Below are 16,458 nucleotides of genomic sequence, written 5' to 3' on the forward strand. Positions count from 1 at the left end.
TTAGATTTCGTACATTCCCATCAATTTTATATGTCGTCTTCGAAAAAAAAGAAACCTTTTCATTCTTATTTATTTTTGATAAAAGCAAATTTCTGTTAACCAGTTTTGATTCTTCTTTTCCCCATATAGATATTGAATAAAACGAGCTATTTTGAGTGCCACTGTAATTTTGAAAATGCGCATATAAATACCCCTCAAAAGTAAGTAAATATGTCCGAAACATATAAAATGCAGTTAATCCCGCCGTAGCACAAGCTATTATCGCGAAAATCGGTGAATACAACCAACTATCATTAAGAATTTCATCTTTGGACCAAAAACAAGCAAGAGGTGGAATACCACAAAGAGAAAGTGTACCTAATAAAAAAGTCATTTTGGTAATTGGTACATATTTTCTTAAACCACCCATAAGAACCATGTTCTGACTCTTATCTGGAGAATATCCAACAATGGGTTCCATTGAATGAATAATGGATCCGGTGCCCAAAAACAATAATGCTTTCGAATAGGCATGAGAAATTAAATGGAATAAAGCAGCTCGATAAGAACCCATCCCTGGAGCTAACATAATATAACCCAATTGAGACATTGTTGAATAAGCTAAGCTTCTCTTAATGTCTCTTTGAGCAAGAGCCAAAGTAGCTCCTAATAGTACCGTTATTATACCTATCAAAGAAATGAGATTCATTATGTAAGGTATAACTGTGAAAAGAGGCATAAGTCGAGCGACAAGAAAAATTCCCGCTGCTACCATAGTAGCAGCATGTATAAGAGCCGAAATAGGGGTGGGTCCCTCCATGGCATCAGGTAACCATACATGAAGGGGAAATTGCGCAGATTTAGCAATTGCACCAGCGAATAATAGGGAAGCACACAGAGTAGCAAATAAAGAATTAACTCCATTATTATGCATCAAGTTATTGAAGATTTCGAACAAATCCCGAAATTCGAAACTACCTGTTATCCAATAAAGACCTAAGATTCCTAATAATAAACCAAAATCCCCTACACGATTAGTTACAAATGCTTTTTGACAGGCATTTGCTGCGATTGGTCGTGTGAACCAAAAACCTATTAATAGATACGAACACATTCCCACGAGTTCCCAAAAAATATAAATTTGTATCAAATTGGAACTAGTAACTAATCCCAACATGGAAGTATTGGAAAAACTCATATAAGCAAAAAATCTCAAATATCCTTGATCATGAGACATATACTTGTCACTATAAATAAGAACCATGATTCCGACAGTAGTGATTAGTATTGACATAATAGAAGTAAGTGGGTCGATCAAGTGTCCGAACTCTAAGGAAAAATCATTATTGATGGTCCAAGACCATAGATATTGATAGATGGAACTGCCATCTATTTGTTGAACAGACAGATCGGCCGAAAAAACCATAACTATACTTAGCAATGAAACACTGGGAAAAGCCCACATACGACGAAGATTTTTTGTTGCGGTCGGAACAAGCAGAAGTCCCAATCCTATTGACATAGTAACTGGAAGTGGAACGAAAGGTATGATCCATGCATATTGATATATGGGTTGCATAATCAAATCAAACTTTTTTTTTTTATTCTTATTAATTTTTCCGATTCACCAGCTCTTATCTTTTTTGTAAAGAGCAATAATCAAATAAATAAAAAAATCAAGATATAAAAACTCAAATATTATTTTGAATTCTTCATTATTCTGATTCTTTCCCAGATATTTGAAAAATTCAAATCAAGAAGTTACAATTGTTCAAATAACCAAGTTACTGCTTAAAAATGACTACCTAGTGATTAACTAAGATATTTATTGAGATACAGAATATGAGATTTTCAATCATTCCACTATTACGGTGATTTATATCCATATAGTAATAAGGAAAAAGAATTACACCAAAATAGTACTTGATTCTGATATGAATTATAGGATCCACCAATAACTCGACCTAATAAAATAACACCTAGTTATTTTAGTTAGTTTATTTGGAGTCATTGACTAATTCATTCTGGAACTGATTGATTGGCTTCTAGTCAAATAAAACAAACATATTTTATGGAAAATCCTACGATACTCGTCATTTCGCATAGAGCTGAAATAATAAATTACTAAAATGACCTTTATCAAGTAATGTATCGTTTAAGAGATTAACTACATGATCTCATTTGAATTTAAATTATGGGTACTCCATTCTCGAGTTTGATCAATTAATCGAAAAAATTTTATATTATTGTTTTCTTAAATTAGGTAAGGGTAAAATGTATGGGTTCTTAAGTTTTTTGATTTGATTTATTAAATGTAACATGACGATATATAAATAGACTGAGATATAAATTGGAACCCTTTTTTTTTTTTCATCCCTAGTTATACTATATGTGATGCGCACATATCTGTATTTTTTATGTTATGAAGGAAGTATCCACTATGGAATAGATATAGATAATGGATAGAAAGAACGATTTATTTTGAACAATACAATACATGTCTTTCACATCCAACTATAAAAATGAGAAACCTCTTTCTTTTAAAATGGCAGTTCCAAAGAAACGTACTTCTATGTCAAAAAAGCGTATTCGCAAAAATATTTGGAAGAGAAAGGGATATTGGGCCGCGATAAAAGCTTTATCCTTAGCTAAATCTATTTCTACCGGGCATTCAAAAAGTTTTTTTGTGCAACAAACAAGTAATAAAGCCGCGGAATAATCTGAATGAATCGACATGACTCGATGAATTGGATGATTTAGAAGATGAATAATTTACATTTTACATTAACGAATTTTGGAACTCATCAATATGAGATAGAACTGGATGTTGTGGTATGTAGAATAATAATTCGCCTGTCTAATTGAGTTCTAAAAACGATTGATTTCCGTTTTGTTTTGTTTGAAAAAAAAAAAAAGAAGTCATTAGATAGAAGATAAAGGTTTCACTTTTCATTCCTTATAGTATTCTAGAATGGTATTCTATTAGATTTTTATAATTTGCGAGATGGGGATTGTAACTTTCCCCATCAATTCGCTTTCACAATAACAAAAATCTCATTTTTATGTCGGATCCATGAAATGAGATAAATGAGAAATGAATCATAAAAAAAAAATGAGATAGAAAAAAAAGGACAATTTTTAGTTGTATACCTCGACTGAGGACATAACCCTCTAGTTCCAACTGGTCCAGGGGGACTTATACTCCGTGAAAATGATTGTTAAAACTGACACCATACCACTATACTAAGTTAAGTATTATTGAACGTTCAAATATTTATTTGAACGAGTTTTTTGATTCATCGATTCTAATCTTTCCTAAGATCGATTGGATTGAATCCATCAATCTCGACGATTGAACATAGTATGGGCTATTATTATTTCGATCAAGCCGCCATGGTGAAATCGGTAGACACGCTGCTCTTAGGAAGCAGTGCTAGAGCATCTCGGTTCGAATCCGAGTGGCGGCATCCCCTAAAAGGGGCAAGATAAATCCTATCTTATAAGGAATTCAATTCCTTTCCTTATTTCCATTCCATAATTGAGGAACACACACCCCCCCCTTTTTTTTTTTACAAAATAATTTTTTATGATATTTGCGACTTTAGAACATATATTAACTCACATATCTTTTTCGATCATTTCAATTGTTATTACGATTCATTTGATGGATTTATTAGTCCATCAAATCGTAGGAATATGTGATTCATCAGAAAAAGGCATTATAGCTACTTTTTTCTGTATAACAGGATTATTAATAACTCGTTGGATTTATTTGAGACATTTCCCGTTAAGTGATTTATATGAATCATTAATGTTCCTTTCATGGAGTTTCTCCATTATTCATATGGTTCCTAAAGTGGGGAACCATAAAAATAATTTAAGCGCAATAACTGGGCCAAGTGCTATTTTTACCCAAGGCTTTGCCACTTCAGGTCTTTTAACTGAATGCATCAATCCGCAATATTAGTACCCGCCCTACAATCCCAGTGGTTAATGATGCACGTAAGTATGATGTTATTGAGCTATGCAGCTCTTTTATGTGGAGCGTTATTATCAGTAGCTTTTCTAGTCATCACATTTCGAAAAAACACAGATATTGTTGTTAAAACCAATCATTTATTAATTGGGACATTTTCCTTTGGTGAGATCCAATACTTGAATGAGAAAAGAAGTGTTTTACAAAACACTTCTTTTCCTTCATTTAGAAATTATCACAGGTATCGATTGACTCGGCGATTGGATCATTGGAGTTATCGTGTCATTAGTCTAGGGTTTATCTTTTCAACCATAGGTATTCTTTCGGGAGCAGTATGGGCTAATGAGGCATGGGGGTCTTATTGGAATTGGGACCCCAAGGAAACTTGGGCATTTATTACTTGGACCATATTCGCGATTTATTTACATACTAGAACAAATCAAAGTTTGCAAGGTGTTAATTCGGCAATTGTAGCTTCTATCGGATTTCTTATAATTTGGATATGCTATTTTGGGGTCAATCTATTAGGAATAGGACTACATAGTTATGGTTCATTCACATTAACAGCGAATTGAAGAAGGGACTTGAAGAATACATGGGAACATCAATCTCCAATATATAACGAAAATTAGTGTGAGTTTTTGAGAACCATTTGAATCAAGTAGTAATTCAAATGGTTCTCAAAAACTCCAGATGTATCTGATTACAATTCCAATTCACTTCATTTTTTTTTTTTCAGTGTACAGCGACCGATTTTGTAAATCACAGGATTATTTGACTTTATTTCTTATTTATGAAAACTATTTATGAAAGTAATTAGATAGAATAGCTTCTACCTTCTCAACTGATAGTGAGAGAACGAAATCGGGATAAATACCGATACCTATTACGGGTAGAAAGATACAGATCGAAACAAATAGTTCTCGCGGTCCAGAATCCACAAAGTAGGAGTTTGTAACATTGAATAGTTTGTATCCATAGAACATCTGGCGTAACATAGATAATGAATAAATAGGAGTTAATATCATTCCAATTGCCATTACAAAAGTAATTAGTATTTTTGGCATTAAAAGGTATTTTGGGCTGGTAATTATTCCAAAAAAGACTACCAATTCTGCAACAAAACCACTCATTCCTGGCAGTGCAAGCGAAGCCATCGAGAAGCTACTTAACATGGTAAATATTTTTGGCATTGGGGTAGCTATTCCTCCCATTTCATCGAGATAAACAAGACGTATTCTATCGTAACTCGTTCCTGCCAAGAAAAAGAGTGCAGCACCAATAAATCCATGAGAAATGATTTGTAAAATGGCTCCATTGAGTCCCATATCAGTTATGGAAGCAATTCCGATAATTGTGAAACCCATATGAGATACGGAGGAATAGGCTATTCGCTTTTTTAAATTGCGTTGACCGGGAGAAGTTGAAGCTGCATAGATTATTTGAATCGTTCCGACTATCATCAACCAGGGAGAAAATATAGAATGAGCATGGGGTAATAATTCCATATTGATCCGAACCAATCCATATGCTCCCATTTTTAATAAAATTCCAGCTAGAAGCATACATGTACTGTAATGTGCTTCTCCATGGGTATCTGGTAACCATGTATGTAGGGGTATAATCGGTGATTTGACAGCATAAGCAATAAAGAAGCCAAAATAGAATATTATTTCCAATGCCGCGGGATACGATCGATTAGCTGATGTTTCAAAATTTAATGTTGGTTCATTGGAACCATATAAACCCATACCTGGAACTCCCATTAAGAGAAAAATGGAACCCCCCGCAGTGTACAAAATGAACTTTGTAGCTGAGTACAGACGTTTCTTACCTCCCCACATGGATAAAAGTAGGTAAACAGGAATTAATTCTAACTCCCACATGATGAAAAAAAGTAAAAGGTCTCGAGAAGAAAATGATCCTATTTGACCGCTGTACATTGCTAACATCAGGAAATGGAACAATCGCGAATCTCTAGTAACTGGCCAAGCCGCTAAAGTAGCTAAAGTAGTGATGAATCCCGTCAGTAAAATGGGTCCGATGGAAAGTCCATCGATCCCGAGTCTCCAGTGAAAATACAAAATATTTATCCATTTATAATCCTCCTCCAATTGGATTAATGGATCGTCCAATTGGAAATGATAACAGAATGCATAGGTCGTTAGAAGGAGTTCTAACAAGCAGATGCATATAGTATACCATCTCACCACCTTATTTCCTCTATGAGGGAGAAAGAAAATTGATGAACCCGCGGATATTGGAAAAACAACAATTATTGTTAACCAAGGAAAATAACTCGTGGTAAAGACAAGATAGACTTTGACCATAAAAACCCGCGCTCGAAATAATATATTTTCTCGAGTACGGGTTTTTGTCGGTAAAGAAGAATCAAATGGATTCAAGTAGAGTTTTACGGAACGTATCAATAAGCTAGACCCATGCTGCGAGTTGTCTCATGCCATAAATAAACCCGGACACTCAAGAAATCTGTTGGACAAGCGGATTCACATCTCTTACAACCTACACAGTCTTCTGTTCTTGGAGCAGGAGCAATTTGCTTAGCTTTACATCCGTCCCAAGGTATCATTTCCAATACATCTGTGGGGCAGGCTCGTACACATTGAGTACATCCTATACATGTATCATAAATCTTTACTGAATGTGACATTGTGTCTATCAATTTTTTGAACGTTATCAATTTTCGATCTGGTAAAATCGGTAGTAAATGAATCATATATTGTAGATACCAGATGAATCAGTAGTTTACCAGAATTGATTTTTTTTTAGAATCAATTTACCTCTGGATCTGTTTAGGAAAGAGGACCAAGATACTTTGATTTCTTACGTTTCAGCAAACATGGTCATACGAGTCATATATGCTAATTTTAATTGGTGAATATAATATTATATATATCTGTCTTTTTTTATATCATTATGACTATTTATTCAACAAGTTCGATTGATTGATACGAGTTGATTTTCTGTTACGATGGATCGACGAAACAATAGCTGGCCCAATAGCTGCTTCAGCGGCTGCAATAGCTATAACAAAGATCGAGAAAATGTCTCCTTTTAATTGTCGACTATCAAATAAATCAGAAAACGTTACGAGATTCATATTAACCGCATTCAGTATAAGCTCAAGACACATAAGTGCTCTAACCATATTTCGACTTGTGATCAATCCATAAATACCAATAGAAAATAAATAGGCACTCAAAATAAGTACATGCTCGAGCATCATTGACCAACTCCTCATCAATCTCGATTCATTTCAATATGAACAACAATTTCACTGATTGACTCGAATATAAAACAAGTACGGAACAAAGGAAGGTATTGGTAATGGATCGAACTAAAACAAAACCCTTTTTAATTTAATATATGAACAATAAATATATAAATTGAATTGAAGCAAAATGGATGTAATAACAATACAAGAAGACAGAACAAGGCCTTATTTATTTTTATTTTAAATTTATTTTAATTTTATTTTGGATTTCTAATTCATTTCTAATTCTAAGTATTTATTACTGACGAGCCATAGCAATTGCACCTATCAAGGCAACTAAAAGAATTATAGAAATGAGTTCAAATGGAAGATAAAAATCTGTTGATAAATGAATCCCAATTTGTTGAACATTACTTATCAGGTCCTGCTCTATAATCTGGTTTGATCCTGTAGTCCAAATAATCCCATACCATGACGTATCTGAAATAGTAGTAATTAGTGAAAAAAGAATACTTGTACAAACCAGTGAAGTGACCCCATCTCCAACGGTCCAAAGATAGAAATCATTGTAATATTCTGAACCATTCATGAACATCACAGCAAATATGATTAAGACATTTACAGCTCCCACGTAAATAAGGAGCTGTGCAGCAGCTACAAAATAGGAGTTAGATAGAATATGGAATAAGGATATACAAACAAGAACCAATCCCAATGAAAAGGCAGAAAAAATGGGATTGGTAAGTAATACCACTCCTAGACCCCCTAGTATAAGACCTGATCCCAAAAATACTAAAAGAATATCATGTATTGGCCCAGGTAAATCCATTATGTATAAAATAAGAGATAAAAAAAAGTTGAAATATTTCATGACCTTACTGACCCAGCCAGGAAAAAAGAGGTTACCTTGTTTTTTTCTTGTATATGATACGTTTCTAATTGAATCGTAATGGGGTCTGGATTGAGGTAGATACAGTTATTGGACTAATTCCACTTCTGTATCCGAAAGAGTAGTTCGGAGTTTGATATTCCGAAATCATCATGACTATATTCATATATTCTAAATCCAAATCAAGCCGCGATTCTCACCAATCAATAGTTATGATTTGTAGTTACTGACCAACCAAAATGAAAGAAGCTTCACTCCTTTAGATCAAAAATGAATCTTAGTCATTGGTAATCGTTATTGAATCAAGGGGTTTATCTGTGGTTATTTTAATTTGAGTCGAATTCATAATTGTTCGAATTGTGTAATCCCCAATTACTGACATTGGTAACCGACCCAAAGCAATTTGATTATAATTCAATTCGTGACGATCATAAGTGGAAAGTTCATATTCTTCAGTCATTGATAGACAGTTTGTTGGACAATACTCGACGCAGTTACCACAAAATATACAGATTCCAAAATCAATACTATAATTAAGCAACCGTTTCTTTCTAATATCTGTTTCCAATCTCCAATCAACAACGGGTAGATCTATGGGACATACACGAACACATACTTCACAAGCAATGCATTTATCAAATTCAAAGTGGATTCGACCACGGAAACGCTCTGATGTGATCGATTTTTCATAAGGATATTGAATAGTTATAGGTAAACGATTCGCGTGGGATAAGGTAATCATGAAACTTTGACCAATGTACCTTGCAGCTCGTACTGTTTGTTGACCATAATTCATGAACCCAGTCATCATAGGGAACATATCGTGGCTATCCATGAATAATTTGATATTTCTTTCTCTTGCTTAAGGGAGGTTATGAATCTAGAGTATCATATACTGTTACAGTGAAAGGAGTTGGGAAGAAGTTGTCAATAATAGATTACCCAGAGAAATGGGTAAAAGAAATTTCCATCCAAGATTTAATAGTTGGTCCATTCTCATCCTAGGTAAAGTCCATCTTGTTGTGATAGGAATGAACAGGAACAAATAAGCTTTAGCTAATGTAATAAGGATACCAATCGTTGTTCCAAATACTCCCCCCGTTTTATTTATTCCGAAAAGTTCAGGAATGAATATGTACGGAATAGAGAGATTCCACCCGCCCAAGTAAAGAACTGTTACAAATAATGAAGAAACTAGTAGATTTAGGTAAGAAGCAACGTAAAATAAACCAAATTTGATACCTGAATATTCGGTTTGATAACCCGCTACTAATTCTTCTTCTGCTTCTGGTAAATCAAAAGGTAATCTCTCACATTCTGCTAGGGAAGAAATTATAAAAACTATAAACCCTATGGGTTGACGCCACAGATTCCATCCCCAAAACCCATATTTTGACTGTGCCTCAACTATATCAATTGTACTTGAACTGTTAGATAATCATAGTCGATGATAACATCACTGTTCCCATCGCTATTTCAGAACCGTACATGAGACCTCAGCTTCATACGGCTCCTCGATGGCCACAAATAAATCTAAGGACTGATTCAGTATTACCTCGGCATTTTTTGAGAGTGAATAGAGTAAAGATGCATCAGGGAGTCCCTAATTAGACCAATGGAATTCTGTCTGCTATAATAACAAATTCAAAGTGCTTCCGAATTGCTCTCATAATTTATTTTATAATTAATATTACAATTTATCTTTGTTCAGTAATAGCTTAATCTTTCAATAAAATACTCGTTGTATCAATAGATATTTCTACCCATATCTTTCGATTACGAAAAAGAATTAGACACTCTACATTAGTTCATTTCATGAATCATGATAAGAAGCCTATCTGTATTAATACGGATGGGATGGAGGAAAGAAAGAATAAAGAAAGATCTATTACTATTTATTTTTCCTATTGCATTCCATTTCTTTCGTTCCTGTTCTTCTTTCGCAGAAGAGGGGATTCTCAAAAAAAAAATAAAGGATTACTTCGTTCCCGATAGTCATTTCTTTAATCAGTGGATAGGAGCATACTCTGGATCGGAATCATGGGGAAGTACTGCTTGATCATTTCTACCAACTTAAAGCCCTCATTATGATTCCTTTTATGCAAAAATATCCCTTTGGTTTTTGATACCTTACATTATTTCCATGACGAATCCTTTGTGTACCTTGGTGTTCCTAACCGTCCACTCATTTTTGATTGATTCCCGATATGATAATGCATACAATAACAATTGTAGAAACTCCATACAGTTGATCTTTTGCACCCGCTTCAAGTCATGATGACTAATCAACCAATCTTGGGGTAAACAGTTTCCACCGCTTATCTTTACTTACACTTTCCTCTCGTACATAGGGAATGAGAATCAATCTTCTTACTGCGAATTCATAAGCTGTTTTGTTTCACTCATATAACCATCTCGTTTAGTTCATCAACCTAAATGGTGAATAAAAAAATCAAGATATCTATTCAATACATTCAACCTCTTTCCTAGAAATAAAGGAAAGAAATAAAAGTTAATGTTGCAACGAATCACACGTAGAGATATTGATAACACACATGGAGTTAATGGTATTTCATAACTAATAGATTGAGCAGCAGCTCGTAGACCACCTGAAATATTTATTATTCGATCCATATCCTGACATAAGAAGTCCAATAGGAGCAATACTGGAAATGGCGATCCACAAAAAAACACCTATACCGAGATCGGCTAGAACAAGGCGATAGCCAAAAGGAATTACTGAATAACTTAGTAGAATTGATATGACCGCTATGGATGGCCGCGATACTGAATAAACGAATATCTCCTCTAGATGGGAGAAGATCCTCTTTGAAAAGCAGTTTTGTCCCATCCGCTAGAGCTTGAAGAATTCCCAAGGGACCAGCATATTCAGGCCCAATACGTTGTTGTATCCCTGCGGATATTTCTCTTTCTAACCACACAATCACGAGTACCCCTATTGTGATCCCCGATACGGGAGTAAAAATAGGGACAAGCGTCCCTATAAGGCCATAGCCTTCTTTTAAAGATTCCGATCTGGAAAAAGAATTGATAGCTTGTACTTCTGTCGTATCAATTATCATTTCAACGATCAACTTCTCCCATAATGATATCTATACTACCTAGTATCGTCATGATATCAGCCAATTTCATTCTTTTAACTAGCTGAGGAATAATTTGCAAATTTATGAAACCCGGTGGACGAATTTTCCATCTCCAGGGAAAAACACTATTATCTCCTATCAGAAAAATTCCTAATTCTCCTTTTGGGGCTTCTACTCTCACATAAAGTTCTTGTTTTAACAATTCAAAGGTGGGAGAAGGTTTTTTACTAATGAATCGGTATTCAAAATCGTTCCATTCAGAATCCTTTGCTCTATCAAAGCGTCGTACTTCTAAATTCTCATAGGGTCCCCCCGGAATTCCTTCCAGAGCCTGTTGAAGAATTTTTATAGATTCCGTCATTTCACTGATTCGTACTAAATAACGAGCTAATGAGTCTCCTTCTTTTTGCCATTGGACTTCCCAATCGAATTCATCGTAACACTCATAATGATCAACTTTACGAAGATCCCATTGGATTCCGGAAGCTCGTAGCATTGGTCCCGATAAACCCCAATTTATTGCTTCCTCTCCACCAATAATGCCCACTCCTTCAACTCGTTCCAAAAAAATAGGATTCCGCGTAATAAGCTTTTGATATTCAACAACTCCTGTTAAAGAATAATCGCAGAAATCCAAACATTTATCTATCCATCCGTGAGGTAGATCAGCAGCTACTCCTCCGATACGGAAATAATTATGCATCATTCGCATACCTGTGGCAGCTTCGAATAGATCATATAGCAATTCTCTCTCTCGGAAAATATAGAAGAAAGGAGTCTGTGCACCGATATCTGCCATAAAAGGCCCAAGCCATAACAAATGAGAAGCTATACGACTTAGCTCCAGCATAATAACTCTGATATAACTGGCTCTTTTAGGTACTTGAATATTTCCCAATTGTTCGGGGGCATTTACCGTTATTGCCTCTGTGAACATAGTAGCTAAATAATCCCAACGTGTTACATACGGCAGATATTGTATAATTGTTCGGTTTTCCGCAATTTTTTCCATTCCTCTGTGTAAATAACCCAATATAGGTTCACAGTCAATAACATCTTCACCATCTAGAGTAACAATGAGTCGAAGAACACCATGCATTGATGGGTGGTGAGGGCCCATATTGACTATCATGAGGTCTTTTTTTGTAGCCGGTACAGTCATATGCTTTCTTCCCCGATTCATTATTCCATGAATTGTTGAAAACGAAACAAAGTTCATCAAAATTCAAGATCTAATAAACCAAAAAATTCAAATGAATCCTCAAATTAACGATTTTTTGGCTCCCGAATATCCAACTGACCAATTAATTCCTTATAACGTACTCTATTTTTTTTTGACAAATAAGCCAGCAGCCGTTGACGTTTTCCCAGAATTTTTCGCAGACCTCTCTGAGATAAATAGTCTTTTCTGTGAAATTCAAAATGTGCAGTAAGTCTCCGTATCTTATTGGTGAAATTGAATACTTGAAATTCAACAGACCCTTTGTTTTTTTCTTTTTCTTCTTGCGGAATAACCGAGATAAATAAATTTTTTACCATAAAAAAGAATAATTCTTCTCTCTTTTTTTTTTTCTTTCGTTCCCACAAATATGGATTTTACCGATCAGGAATAATAATAAAATGATAATGCCAGTCATTTCGATCTGGTACACACAATAATCTGGATTTATTCATATAATAACTTTTTCTATTTAAATTGAATTAATAAATCCAATTTAATTTGTAATTTGATTCGGATACAATACATAGAAAGGGATGGTACATTTCTGGACCCACGAAAGAGAATGATTTGGGTTTAAGAAGATTCTGTTGATTCATTCCTAGGTCCAATTGATACGTCATTGAATCAGTATCATGTGTCAGAATGTAATGTAACACAACGTGTGTGTACACCTGTCTGTCTTCATATATCGGCTATGATACATGATGTATATAAAATGTACCATTAACTAATTCTGAATCGTGGATACATATATATTCTTGACATACTGAAACGACTGCCATTATTCGTATCAAACCAATAGCGATTCATACAAGCTAAATCTTCTAATCGATAATTGGGCCAAAGAAATAATTTGAATTGAATGAATTTATTTGTATCTGTATCAAGACACTTGTCCTCATCCAAAAATTGCCCAGAGTTCTTTACGTTATTCTCATTGAAAAATACTGGATTTATATCCACAATATTCTCATTACTGAAATTGAAACACATTAAAATTCTCAATTTTCTACGACGTCTAGGAGATAGAATATTTTCAGGAACAAGAAAATCATAATGATTTTCATCTCCATTCATAAGCATCTTTCCATGTTGTGCAATAGATCCATTGAAAGAATTCTCATCAACATATTTTTTTTCTCGACGTTCTCGATTAGTTTGGTGTTTACTCTTATGGACCAATGAAATGCCTATGGTTTGATACATAATAAATTGTCCATCCCGTTTTATAGACAGGCGGGCTGGTTCAATAATAAATATTCCCCTTTTTATCAATTCCGTAAGAGTGAGATCCTTCTGAATCAACATTACGTCCAGGCGCATTTCTCCTCTTTGAATAGAGGATATAGCAATTTCCCTTGGATTTATCAGTCTAAGCAGGAGGCAATATACCTTGATATTATTGATCATTCTTTGATTCAAAGAATCGTCCCATCTCAATTGAAAAAGCAAATATCTTTTTAGGAAGAACTCTAGTTCTGCTTCTCTGTTGCTCTTGTATTTTCTTTTCTTTCTCCTTTTTTTAATGTCTGATTCCGCGTAATCCTTTTCAACATATTTTTTTTTTTTTTGTGCATCTGATTCAAGATTCTCTTGGTTTCGTGCATCTGATCTAATATCCCCTTGGCCCGGCTGTTCTTCTTCTTTTTCTTTATTTCGGTTCTCTAATTCAAGATATTCTTTTTGATTAGATGATATACGAAGATCTTTTTTTTGATTTTCACTAATGTTTTTATTTTCACTAATGTTTTTATTTCCATGAAAATTTAAAAGAAGTAATTTGATTGGTATGATCCATGGTTTCATTTTATATGTATCATAAAGTCGCACAAATTCTGGGAAGAACCAAGATTCCAGATTCGATATGGGACGATATCGCATTTCTTCATTCATTCCCATCCAATCAAAAAAGTTTTTTTTTTGATTGGGTGGGTTGATTTCTTGATGAATCGTGAAATAAAAAAGATCTTTTTTATCAATTATTTCATAATCATTAATCCCATTCTTAGTATTTTTATTAATATTGGTCCCAGTATCCATATCGGTCCAGGTATCAATATCGATATTTTTTCTAAGACAAAAATGCAGAATTCTCCACTCAAAATATTTTCTATCCGGATTTTTACCCGTATCCATAATAGACTCTTCTTCTAGATAATCACTAATAGCTATATCCCCCAGTACATAACATGATTCGGGTTTAGGTGTGTTGTCATTATAGGGAATCTCTCGGCCCCCATTTACTTTTAACGGGGATACATAAATATATGAGCTCTTCCTATCCTCATAATTAATATATTTACACGATAAAAGATCATATCTGTAGTGTTTTTTAAATTTTTCTTTTTGACTCGGCAATGAATTCACCGCGCAATCATTTTCTTTCTCGTAATAAATGAATTGGTCTTTTTCTTTTTCATATGAATCCCATTTTTTGGAATCTTTATTTTCAATCGTACGACGATGATTGACTCTAGTTCGCCATTTTTTCGATACTAATCTAGACCATCTATTCTGAGATAAATTGTATTGATAATGACGCTTTAACCAGTTTTTCCATTCATTCATTCTGGAATTCGAAAATTTCTTATGTCTTGGTTTGAAATCAAAAATTCCTCGTGTACCCAAATAGTCCTTTATTCTATGCTTAATAAAAGGAGATGCGCCATGATATTGAAGTACAGATATCAAGTGATACTTGTTAATAACTTCTTGGTTTTGTGATAATTTGTAAAATACATATGCTTGGGACAAGAAAGATAAGTTACAATAAATCTGTGAATTATTATTTCGAATATTCGAAATAGAAAGTGACTTTTGGATAGTCAAAATAAACTGAGTTGTATTTTGATTTGTTTCATCAATTCCTTCTTTATTTGTTTCATTATTGTAAATATATTTATCGATAAGATTTTTTGTTGATTCAAGGAAAAGTTGTGTATTAATCCTGGGAATGTTAATGGCACATAGAAAGATATCTATGTATATTCTTTCAATGAAATATTTTATAAAATATTGCGATTTACGTATTAATCGGGCACTTCTTTTTTTTGATCTCTGCCAAATATGTTTCTGTGATTCCGATCTTTCATCATCAAAACTTGTCTTGTTAGGACTAATATTTATATCTGTATCTGTAGTTAGAAATATTTTTTTCTTGTCTTTTTTTATTTTTTCTATTTGATTTTTGATTTTGGTTGTACTATCAGTCAGATCTTTCATTTTTTTTTCTGTCAGTGAATAATTTGTCCAATCCATGGATCTAATTTGAATAGTCGAGTCGTGAGTAATCTTATTACTGATTATGAAATCTTTTCCAGTTTCACTCGGTTGATAGCCTTTCCTCAACCCAAATAATAAAATTGAGTTCACTTTTGTAAGCTCTTTCATTATTCTTTTTATAAATAGAACTATTTTGATAACCCATCTTATTTTTTCTTTTGAGACCTTTAGACAACATTTTGTTCTTTCTTTTAAAATTCTGAAAACTCGAAAATATTTTTTTTGAACTTTTCTCGTTTTTTTTTCGAGTTCTTTAAAAATGGGTTCAAAAAAAGAAGGTTCTTTTCGTGGAGAACCAAAAGGTAATTCAGTTTCCATTCCCCAGACCGTTAAAAAACAAAAATTTTCTATTTTTCCTTTGTTTTTCATTGGATCTCTATGATGAAATTGTAGTTTAGATCCCCGCCAAGGTTTCAGACAGAAAGGAAATAAGATCTTTATCTGAATCCCATCTGTTAACCAGTTTTTCGGAAATTCTGTTTCTGATAATTGAACACCATTATAGGTGCATTTAACATGCATTTCTTTATTCCACTCCTTCAAATCCTCGTACCACTCGGGAAATTGAAATAATAACATACGGCCAAGATTTTTAGCTATTATCAATGAAGGCAATATGATGTATTTTCTAAGAATCGATTGGGTTACTAACATAGAACCTCTTATTGCTTGAGCAAATATAATAGTATCCCAAGTTTCTGATATTGCTATCCGTTCATTCTCCTCTTTTTGCTCTTTCTTTTTTTTCTCTTTTTCTTTTGCCTCTTCCTC

Source organism: Tasmannia lanceolata, unplaced genomic scaffold (assembly GCF_043159265.1).
Source record: "Tasmannia lanceolata isolate RefF3 unplaced genomic scaffold, GAP_Taslan_0.1 ptg000093l, whole genome shotgun sequence".
NCBI classification, from domain to species: domain Eukaryota; kingdom Viridiplantae; phylum Streptophyta; class Magnoliopsida; order Canellales; family Winteraceae; genus Tasmannia; species Tasmannia lanceolata.